Genomic DNA, 21,916 nt, shown 5'->3' on the forward strand with positions numbered 1-21,916 from the left:
TAATATTTCAAGGAAGTATTACCATATAGTAAATCATGCAGTCAGTTTATTTTTTTTTAATAATATGGACGGACAGAAAATCGACCTACAAAAATATGGGGAACAAAATTTCGAAGTCAAGAATATCGATATCCTATCTACATTAAGCACAAAAATATCGAAACAAAAAAATATCGTTGTTAAAAATATTAGTTTTTTTAAAGTTAAAAAAGAATGTAAAATAACTATATATATATATATAAGAAACATAGTTAAATATTTTTTAATATTTTAAAATAACTAGTATATATAATGTTAACATAAATTAAATATATAATACATATATACACATACAAGTTCAAGTTCAAGTTAAGCATTTGTATAGCGCACTACTCACCCAGAGGGTCTCAAGGCGCTTGGGGGGTGGGGGGTGGGGGGGGTTAAGTTACTTATCAAAGATCCAAGTTTTTAGTTGTTTTCTGAAGGAGAGGTGGGTGGGGAGAGAATTCCAGGTTTTGGCCGCTAAGTAGGAGAAGGATCTTCCTCCCATGGTAGATCTGTGGATGCAAGGAACTGCGGCGAGGGCTTGTTTGGACGATTGTAGTTGGCGGGAGGGGGTGTAAAAGGACAGGCGCGTGTTGAGGCATTCGGGTCCTAGGTCGTAGAGGGCTTTGTGTGCGTGAGTGAGGCGACGGAACATTATTCTCTTGTTGATGGGGAGCCAGTGGGGGTCTTTCAGGTGCCCGGATATGTGAGCTTGGCGGGGGATGTCTAGTATGAGTCTGGCTGAGGCGTTTTGGATGCGTTGGAGTTTTTTCTGTAGTTTGGCTGTGGTTCCGGCGTAGAGGGTGTTTCCGTAGTCCAGTCGGCTTGTGACTAGAGCATGGGTGACTGTCTTTCTTGTTTCGGTGGGAATCCAACTGAAGATTTTTTTGAGCATGCGTAGAGTGTTGAAGCATGATGATGAGACGGCGTTGACTTGTCTGGTCATCGAGAGGGAGGAGTCTAGGATGAAGCCCAGATTGCGTGCATGGTCCGTGGGGATGGGTGCGGTTCCCAAAGCCGGTGGCCACCATGAGTCGTCCCAGGCAAAGGGGGATGAGCCTAAGATGAGGACTTCTGTTTTGTCTGAGTTCAGTTTTAAACGGCTGTTCTTCATCCACTCAGCTACTTCTTTCATCCCTTCGTGTAGGTTGGTTTTGGCGGTGTTTGGGTCTTTGGTGAGGGAGAGGATCAGCTGAGTGTCGTCAGAGTAGGAGATGATGTTGAGGTTGAGTTGGCGCGCTATGGATGCGAGGGGACTCATGTAAATGTTGAAGAGGGTGGGACTGAGTGATGATCCTTGTGGTACCCGGCAGATGACTGGGGTGGCTTCTGATCTAAAAGGAGGGAGGCGGACTCTCTGGGTTCTTCCGGCGAGGAACGAGATGATCCAATCTAATGCTTTTCCTTGTATTCCGACGTCGCTTAGGCGTTGTATAAGGGTGCTATGACAGACTGTGTTGAAGGCTGCGGAGAGGTCTAGTAGGATGAGGGCAACTGTTTCCCCATGGTCCAGTAGTGTTCGAATGTCGTCGGTTGCTGCGATGAGGGCGGTCTCGGTGCTGTGTTTGGCTCGGAAGCCGGATTGTGAGGGGTCGAGGGATTTGTTGGATTCTAGGAAGGCGGCGAGTTGATTGTTGACGGCTTTCTCAATGACTTTGGCAGGGAAAGGGAGGAGCGAGATGGGGCGGTAGTTTTTAAGTTCAGTGGGGTCAGCTGTGGGTTTCTTCAGAAGGGCGCTGAGTTCGGCATGTTTCCAGCTTTCCGGGAAGGTAGCGGAGTTGAGGGAGCAGTTGATGACGTCTCGGAGATGGGGTGCGATAATGGAGTCTGCTTTGTTGAAGATGTGGTGGGGACATGGGTCTGTTGGCGATCCTGAATGGATAGAGTTTATCAGGCGGATGGTGTCTTCAGTGGTGATTGGGTTCCAGGCGCAAAGGTTGTTAAAGGGGTGTTTTGGTTCTGAGGTGGGTGGAGTGGACTGGACTCCGGATTGGTTTTCGAAGCTGTTATGTATATCGGCGATTTTGTTGTGAAAAAAAGAAGCTAGGGAGTCGCAAAGGTCTTGAGAGGGAGTGATGTCGTTGGTGCCTGCGGTGGGGTTGGTAAATTCTTTGACAATGTTGAATAGTTCCTTGCTGTTGTGGGCATTGTTGTCAAGTCGATCCTTGAATGCTGATTTCTTGGTAGATCGGATCAGTTGGTGGTGTTTGCGGGTGGCGTTCTTGAGGATGGTCAGGTTGTCAGATGTTGGGTTTTTTCTCCATGCTTTTTCGAGGTTACGACAGTGCTTCTTGGATTTCTTAAGGTCATCATTGAACCAGGGTGCTTTATTGTTGCCTTGCTTGATTTTATGGTTTTCCAAGGGAGCTAATTCGTCAGCGCTGTGGGTGATCCATTGTGTGAGGTTGCTGGCTGCTTGGTTTGGGTCCATTGATTTGGCAGGAGGGATTTGGTGAAGTGATGTGAAGAGCTGTTCGATGGTAATTTTGTTCCAGTATCTTCGGGGAATTGGTTGTGGGTGGTTGTGGGTCGTGGTCTTTTTGTAGTTGAAGTGAATGCAGCTGTGGTCCGTCCAATGAAGGGCTGTGGTGTGATTGAAGATGTGTTTGCTGGAGGTGATGATTGGGTCGAGCGTGTGCCCAGCATAGTGGGTGGGGGTGTAAACAAGTTGTTTGAGTCCGAGATTGGCGAGGTTGTCCAGAAGGGTGGTGGTGTTGCTGTCGTTGTTCTTTTCCAGGTGGAAGTTGAGGTCTCCCAGTAGAATGTAGTCCTCGGAGGGGAGGGCGTGAGGGCTGATGAAGTCAGTGATGTCTTCGCTGAATTGTGTGCGGGGTCCTGGTGGCCTGTAGATGAGGGTGCCTCTGAGTGTGGTCTTGGGGTCGGTGTGGATCTGGAAGTGTAGGTGTTCCGCGGAAGAGAGGTTATCGTCAGAGCTGGTCGTGATGCGGATGGTGTTCTTATGGACGATGGCGATGCCTCCTCCTTTTTGGTTGGTGCGGTCTTTTCGGATGATCTTGTAGCCGTCCGGGATGGCTACGGCGATGTCGGGTGCTGATGAGGCGTTCATCCAGGTTTCTGTAAGGAATGCGACATCTGGCGATGTGGTGTCAAGTAGGTTCCAAAGTTCAGTGGCGTGACTATGGACCGAGTGGGTGTTGAGCAGGATGCAATTTAGGTAGTTAGTGTCGGAGTTCTGTTTGGGGTTTGTGGATTTAGTGTGGGTCCTGATGCAGTCGAACTTGCAGGAGTGGCAGGTATTGCAACAGTAGAGAAAATATTGGATAGCGTAGGGGTTAAAACTACTGTTCCCACTGCAGTGAAATGTAAATGTAAATGTAGAGTATTTATATAGTGTAATTCTACCCGGAGGCCTCGTAGCGCTGTATTCATACCGCTGTGGAACCCATCCTGGCTTTCCTGTGAAATGTCCACTCCTGGGCACCCCCAAGGTGAAGCCAGGTATCCACAGCGCTGCTGGGGCCGTTGTGGAGATTAAGCAAGCTATTGCCCAGAGTCACAGAGTGTGACCCATGATTAGACTAGGCCCGAGGTGAGAATTATCAGGTCCGAGGAAATTGTGTTTAAGAGCCGCTGAGGCGGGAATGGAACCCTGGTCCCGGGCCAGACCTCTGCATCAGGGTCTGTCGCTCTAACCATTGATATTTACAACAAGGGGTGGTGAAGGACAGAGTCTCTGAATTAAGCAGAAAGCTCTCACCCAGTCAAAAGATCAGGGCTAGATCCAACACCGTTTTTTAGCTCACTGCACCATCCCAGTTTCAGAACCTGGCTGTATGCAAATTAGTCTGTTCCTGTTCCAGTGCATGATGGGAACAGGGCAAACCAAACTACAAAAGCCAATTCTTACACTGGGAAGGAAACAAGCTCCCGGGGACCGGTTTCTGGCATTACAGCCGTCTTCGGCCCGGTTTGCTTGAATCCTGATGGTGCAATGAGCAAGGGTCTCACATCTGAGAATACCCTTCCACGCTTAGGGTGGACAAAAATATTTACAACAAGGGGTGGTGAAGGACAGAGTCTCTGAATTAAGCAGAAAGCTCTCACCCAGTCAAAAGATCAGGGCTAGATCCAACACCGTTTTTTAGCTCACTGCACCATCCCAGTTTCAGAACCTGGCTGTATGCAAATTAGTCTGTTCCTGTTCCAGTGCATGATGGGAACAGGGCAAACCAAACTACAAAAGCCAATTCTTACACTGGGAAGGAAACAAGCTCCCGGGGACCGGTTTCTGGCATTACAGCCGTCTTCGGCCCGGTTTGCTTGAATCCTGATGGTGCAATGAGCAAGGGTCTCACATCTGAGAATACCCTTCCACGCTTAGGGTGGACAAAAATATTTACAACAAGGGGTGGTGAAGGACAGAGTCTCTGAATTAAGCAGAACGCTCTCACCCAGTCAAAAGATCAGGGCTAGATCCAACACCGTTTTTTCGCTCACTGCACCATCCCAGTTTCAGAACCTGGCTGTATGCAAATTAGTCTGTTCCTGTTCCAGTGCATGATGGGAACAGGGCAAACCAAACTACAAAAGCCAATTCTTACACTGGGAAGGAAACAAGCTCCCGGGGACCGGTTTCTGGCATTACAGCCGTCTTCGGCCCGGTTTGCTTGAATCCTGATGGTGCAATGAGCAAGGGTCTCACATCTGAGAATACCCTTCCACGCTTAGGGTGGACAAAAATATTTACAACAAGGGGTGGTGAAGGACAGAGTCTCTGAATTAAGCAGAAAGCTCTCACCCAGTCAAAAGATCAGGGCTAGATCCAACACCGTTTTTTAGCTCACTGCACCATCCCAGTTTCAGAACCTGGCTGTATGCAAATTAGTCTGTTCCTGTTCCAGTGCATGATGGGAACAGGGCAAACCAAACTACAAAAGCCAATTCTTACACTGGGAAGGAACAAGCTCCCGGGGACCGGTTTCTGGCATTACAGCCGTCTTCGGCCCGGTTTGCTTGAATCCTGATGGTGCAATGAGCAAGGGTCTCACATCTGAGAATACCCTTCCACGCTTAGGGTGGACAAAAATATTTACAACAAGGGGTGGTGAAGGACAGAGTCTCTGAATTAAGCAGAAAGCTCTCACCCAGTCAAAAGATCAGGGCTAGATCCAACACCGTTTTTTAGCTCACTGCACCATCCCAGTTTCAGAACCTGGCTGTATGCAAATTAGTCTGTTCCTGTTCCAGTGCATGATGGGAACAGGGCAAACCAAACTACAAAAGCCAATTCTTACACTGGGAAGGAAACAAGCTCCCGGGGACCGGTTTCTGGCATTACAGCCGTCTTCGGCCCGGTTTGCTTGAATCCTGATGGTGCAATGAGCAAGGGTCTCACATCTGAGAATACCCTTCCACGCTTAGGGTGGACAAAAATATTTACAACAAGGGGTGGTGAAGGACAGAGTCTCTGAATTAAGCAGAAAGCTCTCACCCAGTCAAAAGATCAGGGCTAGATCCAACACCGTTTTTTAGCTCACTGCACCATCCCAGTTTCAGAACCTGGCTGTATGCAAATTAGTCTGTTCCTGTTCCAGTGCATGATGGGAACAGGGCAAACCAAACTACAAAAGCCAATTCTTACACTGGGAAGGTAACAAGCTCCCGGGGACCGGTTTCTGGCATTACAGCCGTCTTCGGCCCGGTTTGCTTGAATCCTGATGGTGCAATGAGCAAGGGTCTCACATCTGAGAATACCCTTCCACGCTTAGGGTGGACAAAAATATTTACAACAAGGGGTGGTGAAGGACAGAGTCTCTGAATTAAGCAGAAAGCTCTCACCCAGTCAAAAGATCAGGGCTAGATCCAACACCGTTTTTTAGCTCACTGCACCATCCCAGTTTCAGAACCTGGCTGTATGCAAATTAGTCTGTTCCTGTTCCAGTGCATGATGGGAACAGGGCAAACCAAACTACAAAAGCCAATTCTTACACTGGGAAGGAAACAAGCTCCCGGGGACCGGTTTCTGGCATTACAGCCGTCTTCGGCCCGGTTTGCTTGAATCCTGATGGTGCAATGAGCAAGGGTCTCACATCTGAGAATACCCTTCCACGCTTAGGGTGGACAAAAATATTTACAACAAGGGGTGGTGAAGGACAGAGTCTCTGAATTAAGCAGAAAGCTCTCACCCAGTCAAAAGATCAGGGCTAGATCCAACACCGTTTTTTAGCTCACTGCACCATCCCAGTTTCAGAACCTGGCTGTATGCAAATTAGTCTGTTCCTGTTCCAGTGCATGATGGGAACAGGGCAAACCAAACTACAAAAGCCAATTCTTACACTGGGAAGGAAACAAGCTCCCGGGGACCGGTTTCTGGCATTACAGCCGTCTTCGGCCCGGTTTGCTTGAATCCTGATGGTGCAATGAGCAAGGGTCTCACATCTGAGAATACCCTTCCACGCTTAGGGTGGACAAAAATATTTACAACAAGGGGTGGTGAAGGACAGAGTCTCTGAATTAAGCAGAAAGCTCTCACCCAGTCAAAAGATCAGGGCTAGATCCAACACCGTTTTTTAGCTCACTGCACCATCCCAGTTTCAGAACCTGGCTGTATGCAAATTAGTCTGTTCCTGTTCCAGTGCATGATGGGAACAGGGCAAACCAAACTACAAAAGCCAATTCTTACACTGGGAAGGAAACAAGCTCCCGGGGACCGGTTTCTGGCATTACAGCCGTCTTCGGCCCGGTTTGCTTGAATCCTGATGGTGCAATGAGCAAGGGTCTCACATCTGAGAATACCCTTCCACGCTTAAGGTGGACAAAAATATTTACAACAAGGGGTGGTGAAGGACAGAGTCTCTGAATTAAGCAGAAAGCTCTCACCCAGTCAAAAGATCAGGGCTAGATCCAACACCGTTTTTTAGCTCACTGCACCATCCCAGTTTCAGAACCTGGCTGTATGCAAATTAGTCTGTTCCTGTTCCAGTGCATGATGGGAACAGGGCAAACCAAACTACAAAAGCCAATTCTTACACTGGGAAGGAAACAAGCTCCCGGGGACCGGTTTCTGGCATTACAGCCGTCTTCGGCCCGGTTTGCTTGAATCCTGATGGTGCAATGAGCAAGGGTCTCACATCTGAGAATACCCTTCCACGCTTAGGGTGGACAAAAATATTTACAACAAGGGGTGGTGAAGGACAGAGTCTCTGAATTAAGCAGAAACCTCTCACCCAGTCAAAAGATCAGGGCTAGATCCAACACCGTTTTTTAGCTCACTGCACCATCCCAGTTTCAGAACCTGGCTGTATGAGTGGTCTGTTTAACTCAGACACTCTGTTCATCACCACCCCCTTTTCTAAATCGTTTTTGGCCACTATAGGTGTGGCAGGGTATACTCAGACATGAGTCCCTTTCTCACTGCTCCATCAGGATTCAAGCAAGCCGGGCCGAAGAAGGCTGAAATGCCAGAAACCGGTCCCCGGTAGCTTGTCTCCTTTCTGGCGAAGAATTGGCTTGGTAGTTTAGTCTGCCCTGTTCCCATGATGCACTGGGCCAGGGACAGACTGATTTGCATATAGCCAGGTTCTGAGCTGGGATGGGGCAGTGAGATAAATAACGGTGATGGATCAAGCCCTGATCTTTGGACTGGGTAAGAGTGGTCTGTTTAACTCAGACACTCTGTTCATCACCACCCCCTTTTCTAAATCGTTTTTGGCCACTATAGGTGTGGCAGGGTATACTCAGACATGAGTCCCTTTCTCACTGCTCCATCAGGATTCAAGCAAGCCGGGCCGAAGAAGGCTGAAATGCCAGAAACCGGTCCCCGGTAGCTTGTCTCCTTTCTGGCGAAGAATTGGCTTGGTAGTTTAGTCTGCCCTGTTCCCATGATGCACTGGGCCAGGGACAGACTGATTTGCATATAGCCAGGTTCTGAGCTGGGATGGGGCAGTGAGATAAATAACGGTGATGGATCAAGCCCTGATCTTTGGACTGGGTAAGAGTGGTCTGTTTAACTCAGACACTCTGTTCATCACCACCCCCTTTTCTAAATCGTTTTTGGCCACTATAGGTGTGGCAGGGTATACTCAGACATGAGTCCCTTTCTCACTGCTCCATCAGGATTCAAGCAAGCCGGGCCGAAGAAGGCTGAAATGCCAGAAACCGGTCCCCGGTAGCTTGTCTCCTTTCTGGCGAAGAATTGGCTTGGTAGTTTAGTCTGCCCTGTTCCCATGATGCACTGGGCCAGGGACAGACTGATTTGCATATAGCCAGGTTCTGAGCTGGGATGGGGCAGTGAGATAAATAACGGTGATGGATCAAGCCCTGATCTTTGGACTGGGTAAGAGTGGTCTGTTTAACTCAGACACTCTGTTCATCACCACCCCCTTTTCTAAATCGTTTTTGGCCACTATAGGTGTGGCAGGGTATACTCAGACATGAGTCCCTTTCTCACTGCTCCATCAGGATTCAAGCAAGCCGGGCCGAAGAAGGCTGAAATGCCAGAAACCGGTCCCCGGTAGCTTGTCTCCTTTCTGGCGAAGAATTGGCTTGGTAGTTTAGTCTGCCATGTTCCCATGATGCACTGGGCCAGGGACAGACTGATTTGCATATAGCCAGGTTCTGAGCTGGGATGGGGCAGTGAGATAAATAACGGTGATGGATCAAGCCCTGATCTTTGGACTGGGTAAGAGTGGTCTGTTTAACTCAGACACTCTGTTCATCACCACCCCCTTTTCTAAATCGCTCTAACCATTGAGGCACGCTTCTTCCAGTGAGTGGAACAGTAGGAAAAATATTGGATAGCGTAACTGTAAAAATTACTATTCCCCCTCCAATGAGTGCAACAGTAGGGTAAGTGTTGGAGGGCGTAGGGGTTAAAACTACTATTCCCACTCCAGTGACTGCAACAGTAGGGTAAATATTGGATAGCGTAACTATAAAAATTACTATTCCCACTCCAATGAGTGCAACAGTAGGGAAAGTGTAGGATAGCGCAGAGGTTAAAATGACTATTCCCACTCCAGTGAGTGCAACAGTAGGGAAATTGTTGGATAGCGTAGGCGTTAAAGTTACTATTCCCACTCCAGTAAGTGCAACATTAGGGTAAATATTGGATAGCGTAATTGTAAAAATTACAATTCCCACTCCAGTGAGTGCAACAGTAGGGAAATTGTTGGATAGCGTAGGCGTTAAAATTACTATTCCCACTCCAGTGAGTGCAACAGTAGGGTAAATATTGGATAGCATAATTGTAAAAATGACAATTCCCACTCCAGTGAGTGCAACAGTAGGGAAAGTGTTGGATAGCGTAGGGGTTAAAATTACTATTCCCACTCCAGTAAGAGAAAAAGTAGGAATAGTGTTGGATGGCATATGTGTTAAAATTACTATTCCCACTCCAGTGAGTGCAACAGTAGGGAAAGTTTTGGATGGCATATGTGTTAAAATTACTATTCTCACTCCAGCAAATGCAACAGTAAGGAAAGTGTTGGATAGCGTAGGGGTTAAGATGACTATTCCCACTACAGTAAGTGAAATAGTAGGGAAAGTATTGGATAGCGTATGTTTTAAAATTACTATTCCCACTCCAGCAAGTGCAACAGTAGGGAAAGTGTTGGATAGCATAGGGGTTAAAATTACTATTCCTACTCCAGTGAGTGCAGCAGTAGGGAAAGTGTTGCATAGCGTAGGGGTCAAAATTACTATTCTCACTCCTTAGAGTGCAACAGTAGGGAAAGTGTTCGGATAGCATAGGGGTTAAAATTACTATTCCCACTCCAGTGAGTGCAACAGTAGGGAAAGTGTTGGATAGCGTAGGGGTTAAAATACTATTCCCACTCCAGAGAGTGCAATAGTAGGGAAAATGTTGGATAGCGTAGAAATAATATATTACTATTCCCACTCCCATAAATGCAACAGTAGAGAAAGTGTGGGATAGCATAGGGGTAAAAATTACTACACCCACTCCAGTGTAACAGTAGGGAAAGTGGTGGATAGCATAGGTGTTCATTTTAGGCACTTATAATTTAAATATTTTAATAGAAATAACATTTGAAAAAGTTCATTAAAAGAATTATTAATAAATATCAATACAAATAAAGAAATGTTTATGTAATTAACAATAAATTAAATCTCACCCTATTCCCCTATAAATACACTACACACTACACATAAAAAGAACATTATTTTAATTATAAATTAATTAAAAATAATGAAAAATTAGTAATTAATTAATAATAATTTCACATTAATTATTTAAAAATAATAATGACTTATTTATAATATATTACTTCCAAATATATTCCCCTATAAACTAACAACACACTACACATAAAAAATAACACAATTATTTTGTATCAATTGATAAAAAAATATTACCAATTAATAATTATTTAACAATAATTAATTAATAAATAATAATTAATTAAAATAAATAATTAATTATAATACATTAGTTCCCACCCTATTCCCCTATAAACACACAACACGCTACACATACAAAATTAACAAAATAATATAATTAACGATTAATCAATTAATAAAAATGAATTACCAATTATTAATTAATACACAATAATGCAATTATCAATAACCATAAATAAAACTAATAGCACATTATGTATTATTAATATACGTATTAATTAATAAAGTCATAAAAGCTAATGGCCAATTATTAATTACCAATACATTAATAATAAATACAAATTAAATAAAAATATTAATTATATAATTAAAGTACTTCCCACCCTATTACCCTATAAAGCCATAAACCGCAACAGACCTAAAACATAATTTCTCATTAAAATTAATTTATATTTAATAAAAATGTCTATTTAATATAATTTAATTACTTCCCACCCTATTCCCCTATAAACCCACAACCCGCTCTAATACTAAAATACAAATGATTATTAAAATTAATTTATATTTAATAAAAATTATTATTTTATTTAATATAATTACATTTCTTCTCACCATCTTCCCCTATAAACCCACAACCCGCTCTAATACTAAAACACAAAATGTTATTAAAATTAATTTATATTTAATGAAAATGATTTTTTAATTTAATATAATTAATATAATTAAATTACTTCTCACCCTATTCCCCTGTAAACCCACAACCCGCTCTAATACTAAAATGCAAAATCTGCCTAAAAATATTTTAATATTTTCTAAACATTTCATACATATATTTAAAAATAAATAAAATACATTACAAAAATATTAAACATACATATAAAATACATACTTAAATACATAACACTAATATAAATCTTGATATTATTTACAACTATATTTTTGCTAACAATATTACTTACATCAATATTAAATAAAACAAAATTACTTACCTTAAGGTCGATATTCTGGTCACCGATATTCTTGCTGTCGATATTCTGTACCTACGATATAAAAAACTTGATATTAAGGTAGGTTGATATTACAACATCGATATATTGACTGTGCACCACTTTTTTTGGGCCAGGTGTGGGATATTACGTACCAAGTGGTGTCAGAGAGATTATAACCTTCTCTACAAGGGTCATCTGCTTTACAATGAATTTCAATACGAGGAGAGAATCTAAAAAGCAGCGTCAGGCATGGAGTGAGAGGAGATAATGCAGATTGTCACTAACGTTATGGAACAGCACACAACTTTAGAGGCTATGTAGATACAAGGGAGACACCTAAAATGGGCTCTCCACCTCACATGAATCCAGTACAGGAAAGCGCCTTTACACACAGACCAAGCTTCCTTATTTATTATTATTGATTTTTTTGGGGAGATTTGTAAAGCGCACAAATACCCTGGGGTGTCTCGGTGCTACGGACTGCAGTAGGATGGAGATCTTATTGATTGAAGAGTCAGGTTTTTATCAGCCTTCTAAAAGTAAGCAAAGACTGACAGGATCTGACCTCCAGCGGGATAGTATTCCAGAGTTTACCCGTGGAGACCACAAATCTTCTGTCGCCCCAAGAAGCTGTTTTAGGGTGTGGCACATTTAGCTGAAGAGTATGTGAATCTTTGGGGGATATATTAGAAATTTGGATCTGTTTTGTGAGATGCTTTAAAGGCAATGCAAATTGTCTTGAACTTTATCCGATTCTTTACTGACACCAGTTATAATTCTTGACAATGTGGGAAATGGACTTGAATTTAGGGGTTCCTGATAAAATTCTAGCAGCTGCATTCTGAACTGTTTGAAGTTTTTGAATGACCTTCTTTTGCACATTCGCAAACAGTCCATTGCAGTAATCTATGGGAGACATAACTAAGGTGCTGACTAGAGCGTTCAGAGGAAGAAATGGCAGAAGTTTTTTAATCATGCGTAATGTGTGAAACGATGCTGAGGCTACCGAATTAGCATGTGGAAGAAAAGTCAGTCTATCATCAAATGTAACACCCAGATTCCTAACCTTGGTTACTGGAGTTGGTAGGTGCCCATGGAGGGGGGCCACCAGGTTTGAGACCAGCAGAGGAGTAGTTTACCGAAGAGCATGACCTCTGTTTTTTCAGAGTTTAATTTGAGGCAGTTGCTGGCCATCCAGCTACAGATGGTGAGAATGCCTTCCTGAAAGTTAGCTGCAACCCTTTCTCCGTTGTTGTTCATAGCCAGCACCAGTTGAGTATCGTCGGCGTAGGAAGTAAGGCCCATCCCATGAGCCTTGATGACTTTGGCTAGGTCCGACACATAGATATTAAAAAGAGTCGGACTCAGGGATGAGCCTTGAGGGACCCCACATGGTAGGGCCAATTGGGCAGAGTGGAAATTGCCTAAGTTTACCGACTGAGTGCGATTGGTGAGAAAGGATTGCAGCAGTTCTCTGGCCTTGTGTTGGATGCCCATACAAGTGACACGATCGATCAAGATAGTATGATCGACCATGTCAAAGGCCGCTGAGAGGTCCAGCAGGATGAGTATTGCTGTTCCTCCCTGGTCCAGGATAATTCTAATGTCTTCCGACGCCTTAATTAAAGCGGTCTCTGTTCCATGGCCTTTGCGGAACCCAAATTGAGTGTCATCTAAGAGATGATGGTCTTCTATATACTTGGAAAGTTGAATATTCATGAGTTGCTCTACACCTTTAGCTGTGAAAGGTAGGCTAGTTACAGGCCTATAGTTTTTGGTAACAACTGGGTCCAGGTTGGGTTTTTTAATAGAGGTTTTAAGATTGTCTTCTTCCAGGTGGTGGATAGGTTCCAGAGGAGAACATTACATAAAATTTTTGGGATAAAACAGCAGCCACCTGCTCAGCAACTGGTGTGAGTGCGTCCTGTGGTCAAGGGTCATTTGCTGACCCTGACTTTATAGAGGACATTGTATTAAGAATTTATTTCTTCTGCTGTTATGTTTTCAAATTGCTTCAAACAATGTTCTGGGGTACTGTTGATCAGAGGTTGATCGGCCAACTTGGTGTGAGATGCAAATTCCGAATAGATGTTGTTAACTTTATTATAGAAATAATCTGCTAAGGAGTTACATAGTGACTGGGAGGGTGTTGTAGCAGCGGTAGGTCTGTGACCTGATAGCTTAGAGACTACTTGATAGAGCTTTTTATTGGAGTGTTTTGCCTATTCTATTTGGGTTACATAGTATTCACTTTTTTCCTGTGCAATAATGCGTTTATATTTGGCAAGCTCATCTTTGTAGAGGAATTTTTCTTCGCTGGTGTAGGATTTCAGCCATTGCCTTTCCCGATTTCTGCATACTTTCTTTTGTTCCCTTAGGGTTTCAGTGAACCATGGGGCTGACGGGGAGGTTCGATTTTTGGAGAGGGTTTTGCTCGGTGCCAGCAGATTGAAGGCCTTCTGCAGCCAGTTGGTGTAATTGGCCACAGCAGTATTAGAGTCTGGCGAGGCATCTGGTCGAGGGGAGGACAACTGGGTATTGAGGAGATGATTGTCTACCTTTTTTCAAGCTTTAACTACATCTGGCCTATTTATGCTGGCGTTTAGGAAAGGCTTACTGTGGGTTGAAATGTCAAATATGATTGCGTGATGGTCGGTCCACACTAGAGGGAGTATATTTTTTACACGGATATTTTGGTTATTTGTGAAAAGGCCATCCAGCGTGTGACCCGCTGTGTGGGTGACTTTATGAACTCGCTGTGACAGCCCTGCTGCTTCTAGGTCTGCAAGTAGTGACGAGGTGTCCTTATCTAGGTGGTTTTCTAAATGAAAGTTGAAGTCGCCTAGAATAGAGAAGGTATCTTCGGCTACTGTGGATTCTAGGAGGTTACCTAGGCCGGACAGAAACTCTGTTCTCGATCCTGGGGGGCGGTATAGTAGTATCCCCTTAAATGTTTGGGATGGAGTGAGCAGGATCCTGAAGTATAGTGCTTCGCAAATGGAAGAGGGGATAGGATCTATTTTAGTAGTTAGCTGGCTGCGAAAAATTATTGCCAGCCTGCCTCCTTTATTGTGCAGTCTATCTTGGTTTTAAGGCAGAATAGCCCTCGGGCGTAGCCACTACGAGGTCTGGTCCAGATGCAGGGTCTGTCCAAGTCTCTGTTATAAAAAGGACATCGAGTTTATGATCAGTGAGTAGCTCTGCTATCTCATCCTTATGTTTGCCTAAGGAGCGGGCATTGATGGTGGGAAGGCACTTATAAATATGCTCAATACATCTAGAAAAATGATGTAAAAATAACCCTTGACACAAACCTTAAAGAGGTGGGCAATTCACAGGCATGTGCGCACAACACCACTAGACATAACATCTAATCCCGGCTTTACCACTTTACCTAAATATGCTGAAAATAGACACCAAATGTTACTTCTCGACAGTGCCACTATACAGGTCATTATCCAGGGATTGTAGTCCCTCTGCCTCTCCATCATAATCTCCAACACCCCAAGTGTGGTTTACTGCACTACGAAACTGGACAACCAGGAGACTCTGTGTTTATTCCTGACCTACAATGTGTGAAATAGTGAGCTTCAGGAATCACTAACTAAATGTATGCCTTTCCCCCATTTATGTCCAGGATCAGGGGTATATACAACCATTCTAAAGTTGTAAGTAAAACTGTGCTTTTTAAAATGGACCCAGACTGTGGTGATGCGTCTTTAACTAATGATTCCTTCCAGCGGCTCCTGGAATGTTGTTGTTGATGCGTTGCCAGGTTGTTACCGGCAGTTACATTCCTGGTGCAGTTGGGTGAGTGGTGAATAAATCTTACTCTTAGCCTACCGATGACACGAGAGTTTGATTACCACATAGACATTGCCTCTGGGTGGTACACATTGCTTTTGGGATGAACAAGATGATATCTTAAATGTGTTTATTGAATGGTTGAATGCCAGATCAGTAGATGTACAATTCTGTGTGTCCAGTAGCCAGTCATCTATCACATTTTTGGATGTAGCAGTCTTTGGCCACAATGGCAGATTATGAACTACCATCAACGAGCCTTCTCTGGCGCTGCACAAAATATTTGGAACTCTCTCCCACCGGAAATTCATAGAATCTCCTCCAAGGATGCTTTCAAGTTGGAAGCAAAAAGATTCCTCATGAATAAGTTCTTACCTTATCACGACGGACCCTAATCGCTCTGTAAATACTACAGCATTGGTTGATAATTCTGTTTGTTACAATTGTATTTGCCCCGCTTACATCATTATGTATCATCACTCCCTTGATGTCATTTTATCTTTGATGAGCCCACTCTACGTTAACCCTGAATTAGATAGGATCTGTTATGTTTGCTCTATGTGATTTTATGCTTATTAGTTTCACCATTTTAGTCTTGTTGTGATCTGTTTCCTTCCTCTCCCTCTAACTGTAAAGCGCTCTGATATCCTTCGGGATCAAGTTTGCGCTATATAAAACTTTATAACTAAAGAAATAAAGTGTTTACCAAATCAAGGGTTAGGAACAATGCCCTACATTATACAAGTCATCATCCACACAGTTTACATGACAATTTGCCTTCGGGCCAATTTCTCCGAATAAGACGGAATTGCTCAGGTAAAAGTGATTATTTCATGAATGCAGAAATTCTTGTGCACAAATTAAAGGAACGCGGATACCCAAACAAGTTGCTGAAAATACGATGAAACATGCTTGGTGGACTCCAAGAGAGACCCTTCTGGAAAATAGACCAGCAAATGACAAGTTAGAACGCATGGTATGCATCTCCACATTTTGTTCAAAGACTACCTGTAGGAAAGTGGGTTTCTGTTATAGTAACCCCCCAATTTTTGACAGACCACTGATTCAATTTGACTTGATGTGCCCTGGTACCCTGTCATTCACCTCCTCTGCATCCCTGGACAGGCCTCACCTCCTCTGTACCCCTGGACAGGCCTCTCCGCCTCTGAACCCTTGGACAGGCCTTTCCTCCTCTGCACCCCTGGACATGCCTCACCTCCTCTGCACCCGTAGAAAGCCTCACCTCCTCTGGACCCCTGGACAGGCCTCACCTCCTCTGAATCCCTGAACAGGCATCTCCTCCTCTGCACCACTGGACAGGCCTCACCTCCTCTGCACCCCTGGACAGGCCTTTCCTCCTCTGCTCCTCTGGACAGGCCTCTCCTCCTCTGCCCCTCCTCTGGACAGGCCTCTCATTCTCTGCCCCCCTGGACAGGCCTCTCCTCCTCTGCTTCTTCAGACAGGCCTCACCTCCTCTGCCCCCTGGACAAGCCTCTCTTCCTCTGTATCCCTGGGCAGGCCTCACCTCCTCTGCACCCCTGGACAGGCCTCTCCTCCTCTGCCCCTCCTCTGGACAGGCCTCACTTCTTCTGCAACCCTGGAAAGCCTCACCTTCTCTGCACCCCTGGACAGGCCTCACCTCCTCTGCACCCCTGGACAGGCCTCTCCTCCTCTGCACCGCTGGACAGGCCTCTCCTCCCCTGCACTCCTGGGCAGGCCTTTCCTCCTCTGCCCCTCCTCTGGACAGGCCTCTCCTCCTCTGCCCCTCCTCTGGACAGGCCTCTCCTCCTCTGCACTCCTGGACAGGCCTCTCCTCCTATTCCCCTCCTCTGGACAGGCCTCTCCTCCTCTGCCCCTCCTCTGGACAGGCCTCACCTCCTCTGCACCCGTGGACAGGCCTCTTCTCCTCTGCCCCTGGACAGGCCTCTCCTCCTCTGCACCCCTGGACAAGCCTCCTCTCCTCTGCACCCCTAGACAGGCCTCTCCTCCTCTGCAACCCTGGACAGGCCTCTCCTCCTCTGCACTCCTGGACAGGCCTCTCCTCCTCTGCCCCTCCTCTAGACAGGCCTCTCCTCCTATGCCCCTCCTCTGGACATGCCTCTCCTCCTCTGCACTCCTGGACAGGCCTCTCCTCCTCTGCCCCTCCTCTGGACAGGCCTCACCTCCTCTGCACCCCTGGACAGGCCTCTCCTCCTCTGCACCCCTGGGCAGGCCTCTCCTCCTCTGCACCCCTGGGAAGGCCTCTCCTCCTCAGCCCCTGGACAGGCCTCTCCTCCTCTGCACCCATGGACAGGCCTCACCTCCTCTGCACCCCTGGACAGGCCTCTCCTCCTCTGCACACCTGGACAGGCCTCTCCTCCTATGCCCCTCCTCTGGACATGCCTCTCCTCCTCTGCACTCCTGGACAGGCCTCTCCTCCTCTGCCCCTCCTCTGGACAGGCCTCTCCTCCTCTGCCCCTCCTCTGGACAGGCCTCACCTCCTCTGCCCCTCCTCTGGACAGGCCTCACCTCCTCTGCACCCCTGGACAGGCCTCTCCTCCTCTGCACCCCTAGACAGGCCTCACCTCCTCTGCACCCTTGGACAGAGCTCACCTCCTCTGCACCCCCAGGCCTCACCTCTTCTCCCCCCCCTGACAGGCCTCTCCTCCTCTGCCCCCCTGGACAGGCCTCACCTCCTCTGCACCCCTGGACAGGCCTCACCTCCTCTGCCCCTGGACAGGCCTCCCCTCCTCTGCACCCCTGGACAGGCCTCACCTCCTCTGCCCCTGGACAGGCCTCTCCTCCTCTGCCCCTGGACAGGCCTCTCCTCCTCTGCACCCCTGGACAGGCCTAACCTCCTCTGCCCCTGGACAGGCCTCTCCTCCTCTGCCCCTGGACAGGCCTCTCCTCCTCTGCCCCTGGACAGGCCTCTCCTCCTCTGCACCCCTGGACAGGCCTCACTGCCTCTGCTCCTCTGGACAGGCCTCACCTCCTCTGCCCCCCTGGACAGGCCTTATCTCCTCTGCACCCCTGGACAGGCCACTCCTCCTCTGCCCCTGGACAGGCCTCTCCTCCTCTGTCCCCCTGGACAGGCCTCTCCTCCTCTGCCCCTGGACAGGCCTCGCCTCCTCTGCACCGCTGGACAGGGCTCACCACCTCTGCACCCCTGGACAGACCTCTATTCCTCTGCACCCCTGGACAGGCCTCTCCTCCTCTGCACCCTTGGGCAGGCCTCATCTCCTCCGCTCCCCACTCAGGCTCATCACCATGAATGCCAGGAAGGGGGGGGGGGCATCTGATCCATGGATTAATAAATTGCAGCCAAGTGAGTTGGCAGGTCTCCTACCTGAGCAGAAACCTGTCCAGGCCCTCTCCTCCTCCTGGGGGGCTGATGGGGGTCCGTAGATGGAGGTAACTGCCCACCAGACAGGGCTCCTTCCTTCTCTGCTGCAGGCTGAACACACCAGGAGAGGCCGGAAGTGGTGTCAGCACCGCTGCTTGTGCTGTCTCTGCCACCGCTGACCCGGAAAAGGAAACCCTTCTCCCTTTCAGCCGATGTACAGTTCAGTGTTTCATCAGCAGACGAGGAGCGCCCTCTGGTGGCCGCTGACGGAACCACCGCCTCCAGTCTTTAAAAGTGAATTGGAAATGACATCCTGAATTTCATTAAATACATGAAAATGTAAGAAAACTGCCGTAATTAAACTACTCAACGTTTTTCTGTTTTTCTATTTTTCCTGTTTCTGTGGGTAATTCTTTATATTTGATAGGACTGTGTATATTCAAACAACTTTCCAACGATTTGCCCCAAATTAAGTTTTGCATTTCTCTGCATTTTTTACCCACTCACTCCCATGTGGAAACAGAGACCATTATGAAAGGACTGACTTCATGTTCAGCTTTTCTGCACAATACAAAGCCCCTGAAAGAGAAAAGAAAAGGGACTCTATAAGAAAAGGGGCTCTTCATTCAAAGTGAATCACTCCATTTGCTTGCTTGTTTGTATTTTCACTTGAGTTTCACAGTTCATTATTACATATTATTTGGGATGTCTGATATTTCTAGGATGGAAATATAGGGTGGGGGTGTAAAGGGGATGGATTTTAGTTTAGATTCTTCAGGGTTTCATTTTGTTAATGTTACCAGGCACATGCTCCTGCGAGTTGAACAGGATCACTTTGATTCTAATGACTAACAAATTGTTGTCAGACTGTGAGATGGGATATAGTATAAAGTCATGGACTGATAATAGTTTGAATACTAAAATTAAGAGGGGACGTTATGTTGTTTGTTGAACATCACACCCATGATAACCTGTTACTTCAAGAGACTCATTTACTAGGTACAACGTGTGTGTTCCTTGGTAGTACACATACACCTGTGTCAATCATGCAGGATTTACTCAGTGGTTCACAGGGTTTGCCATTCTTCATTCGCCTCTGTAGGTCCTTCCCATTTTCAGTAGAGACAGTTCATGTAGATGACATAGGTAAATATGTCATTCTCTCCTGCGGGCTTTTCGATCATTCACCAGTCCAACTAGCCCTCTGACATCGACAGTGGGAGTTGAAAAGTATGTGGTGTTTGAATGCCTGGTGGTTATTAGATGATACTCTTGTCAAACTTCTTCTTAGCAGTTACAGTTTGGGAAGTATTCAAGGTAGTGCCTAGAGGATATACCATGTGATACCAAAGGGGATGATGGCCGGAGCCTTTGAGCCAATCAAACACTCACCCCCAGCCAACAGATCTGGGTTTAATCCATCACCATTTTTTAGCCCACTCCACCCCCCAGTTCAGACATGGCCATATGCAAATCAGTCTGACCCTGTGCCTCAAGGGAACAGTCCAGCCCGAACTGCGAAGCCATGTCTTCCCTGGACCGGAAACAAACATCCTGGGACCGGTTTCGGATTCATAATCCTCATCAGTCAGGCTATCTTGAATCCAGCAGTAGAGGGAGCAAGTGACCCACGTCTGGGCATACCCTGCCAACTCCAAGCGAACAAAGAGATACCTGGTATCGCTTTGTCCGCCCCAGCCAGAGCATAGCAGTTTCCCTGCCCGCACTGGTCCGGACACGGAAACCTGTGTTTGCTCTCGCTTTGTGGGAGCAATTTTAAAGCTCCTGCAAAGCGAGAATAAACACTACGTCTGCTCCCAGCAGGCAGGAGCATTAGAAAATGCACCTAGCTGCTGTGAGCAAACTTTACAATTGTTTCCCTGCCAGCTGTGAAGTGGGCAGAGAAACATAAAAAAATTGCTCTTGCATGCTGGGAGCAGCATTTTTAGCTTCTCCCTGCGAGCGGGAGCAATGCTGGTACATGCCGGAGGCGTGGAGCATCAGAGGCAGTGCCCTAATGTAACTATAACTCACACCCTGGCCATGCACTGCTAATTACCCCACATATTACATCACTCATGATAACTTCTATACCATCATTGATGATATCATTTGCAGTAAAATTATTGATATGAAAACTGCATGGTGGGCGTGCAAGTTATAGTTACCCGAGGGCACGTGTTATAGTTTCTTGAGATAACTCTAACCATTACTGCTGAATTTCTATGGTTTTGTGTATAAATTGTGATCCGAACTATACCGTCCCTGTAACCTTTTTTTTTTAGCTAATTTCTCAGGTTTTTTTTAATTCTATTTCCTAACTAGAACGTCCCTGTACATTTTGTTTTTTTTCAGTGGATAAATATATAAATATATATATATATATATATAATATTTATAGTTAAGCACCTATAGAACTATGGAATTACTAGCCCCTAGACAATATCATAAAATTCTCTTTTACAGGTAACTTGGCAGAGGTGTAAGAAGATCTTACTCAGTAATCACAGTGAAGAAGCTCCGTAGACAGCCTTTGCTAGGACTTTATCACAGTAAGGTGTTCAGAAAATAGCCTCTCATACTATGAGAAAAAGTATAAAACGATGAGTTAGTCCGAGACCTAAGAGGAGCAACATTCTGGATTATGACCTTTGCAGGAGCGTTTCAACAAAAATCAAATAACCATTACTTTATAACTGATGACCCTTTACCCTTACTTGATGCTCTTAGGTTTATGAGAAGCTCTTTGTACTGAGCTCCTCCACTCCACAATAGTTCCCATAAATAATTTTGCCGTCAAGCATTGATTCTGTCCTAAACCAGTTAGAATGTGGTTGAATGAGTCTCTGTAAATAAGAAACTCATCACATATATTTATACAATTCATCTGACCGTGACTCATTTACACAGCCAGCAGTGACCAAGATCCAGCTCAATTCTAAACACCTCTGTTGTATACAATCCATCTAACCGTGAATCAGTTACATAATCAGCGCTGGGTGAGTTAAGATCCAGCTTGATGATAAACACCTCTGTTATATACAATTCATCGAAGCGTGACTTGTTTACACAACTATTGGTGAGTCAAGAACCAGCTCGATGATAAACACCTCTGTTATATACAATTCATCTAACCGTGACTCATTTACAGAGCCAGCGGTGACTAAGATCCAGCTTGATGATAAACACCTCTGTTATATACAATTCATCTAGCCATGACTCATTTACATACCCAGCGGTGAGCCAAGATCCAGCTCTATGATAAACACCTCTGTTATATACAATTCATCTTACCCTGACTCATTTACATAGCCAGCGGTGAGTCAAGAACCAGCTCGATGATAAACACCTCTGCTATATACAATTCATCTAACCGTGACTCATTTACACAGCCAGTGGTGAGCCAAGATCAAGCTCAATTCTAAACACCTCTGTTGTATACAATCCATCTAACCGT

General features: G+C 45.7%; 1 long non-coding RNA gene across 2 annotated transcripts in view; it reads right to left on the minus strand.

The window, feature by feature from the left end:
• The window catches only part of LOC144806456 (uncharacterized), a 75,017-nt gene extending 56,431 nt beyond the window's left edge, over positions 1–18,586 (minus strand). For both annotated transcript variants that reach the window (XR_013605810.1, XR_013605808.1), the window contains exons 1-2: positions 18,463–18,586; positions 11,334–11,384 (exon numbers count right to left, since the gene is read on the minus strand). This is a non-coding gene — a long non-coding RNA (uncharacterized LOC144806456). The remainder of the gene's footprint in view (positions 1–11,333; positions 11,385–18,462) is intronic.
• Positions 18,587–21,916: the final 3,330 nt, after the last annotated feature.

The sequence above is a fragment of the Lissotriton helveticus genome, chromosome 1_2, assembly GCF_964261635.1.
Source record: "Lissotriton helveticus chromosome 1_2, aLisHel1.1, whole genome shotgun sequence".
Lineage (NCBI taxonomy): Eukaryota > Metazoa > Chordata > Amphibia > Caudata > Salamandridae > Lissotriton > Lissotriton helveticus.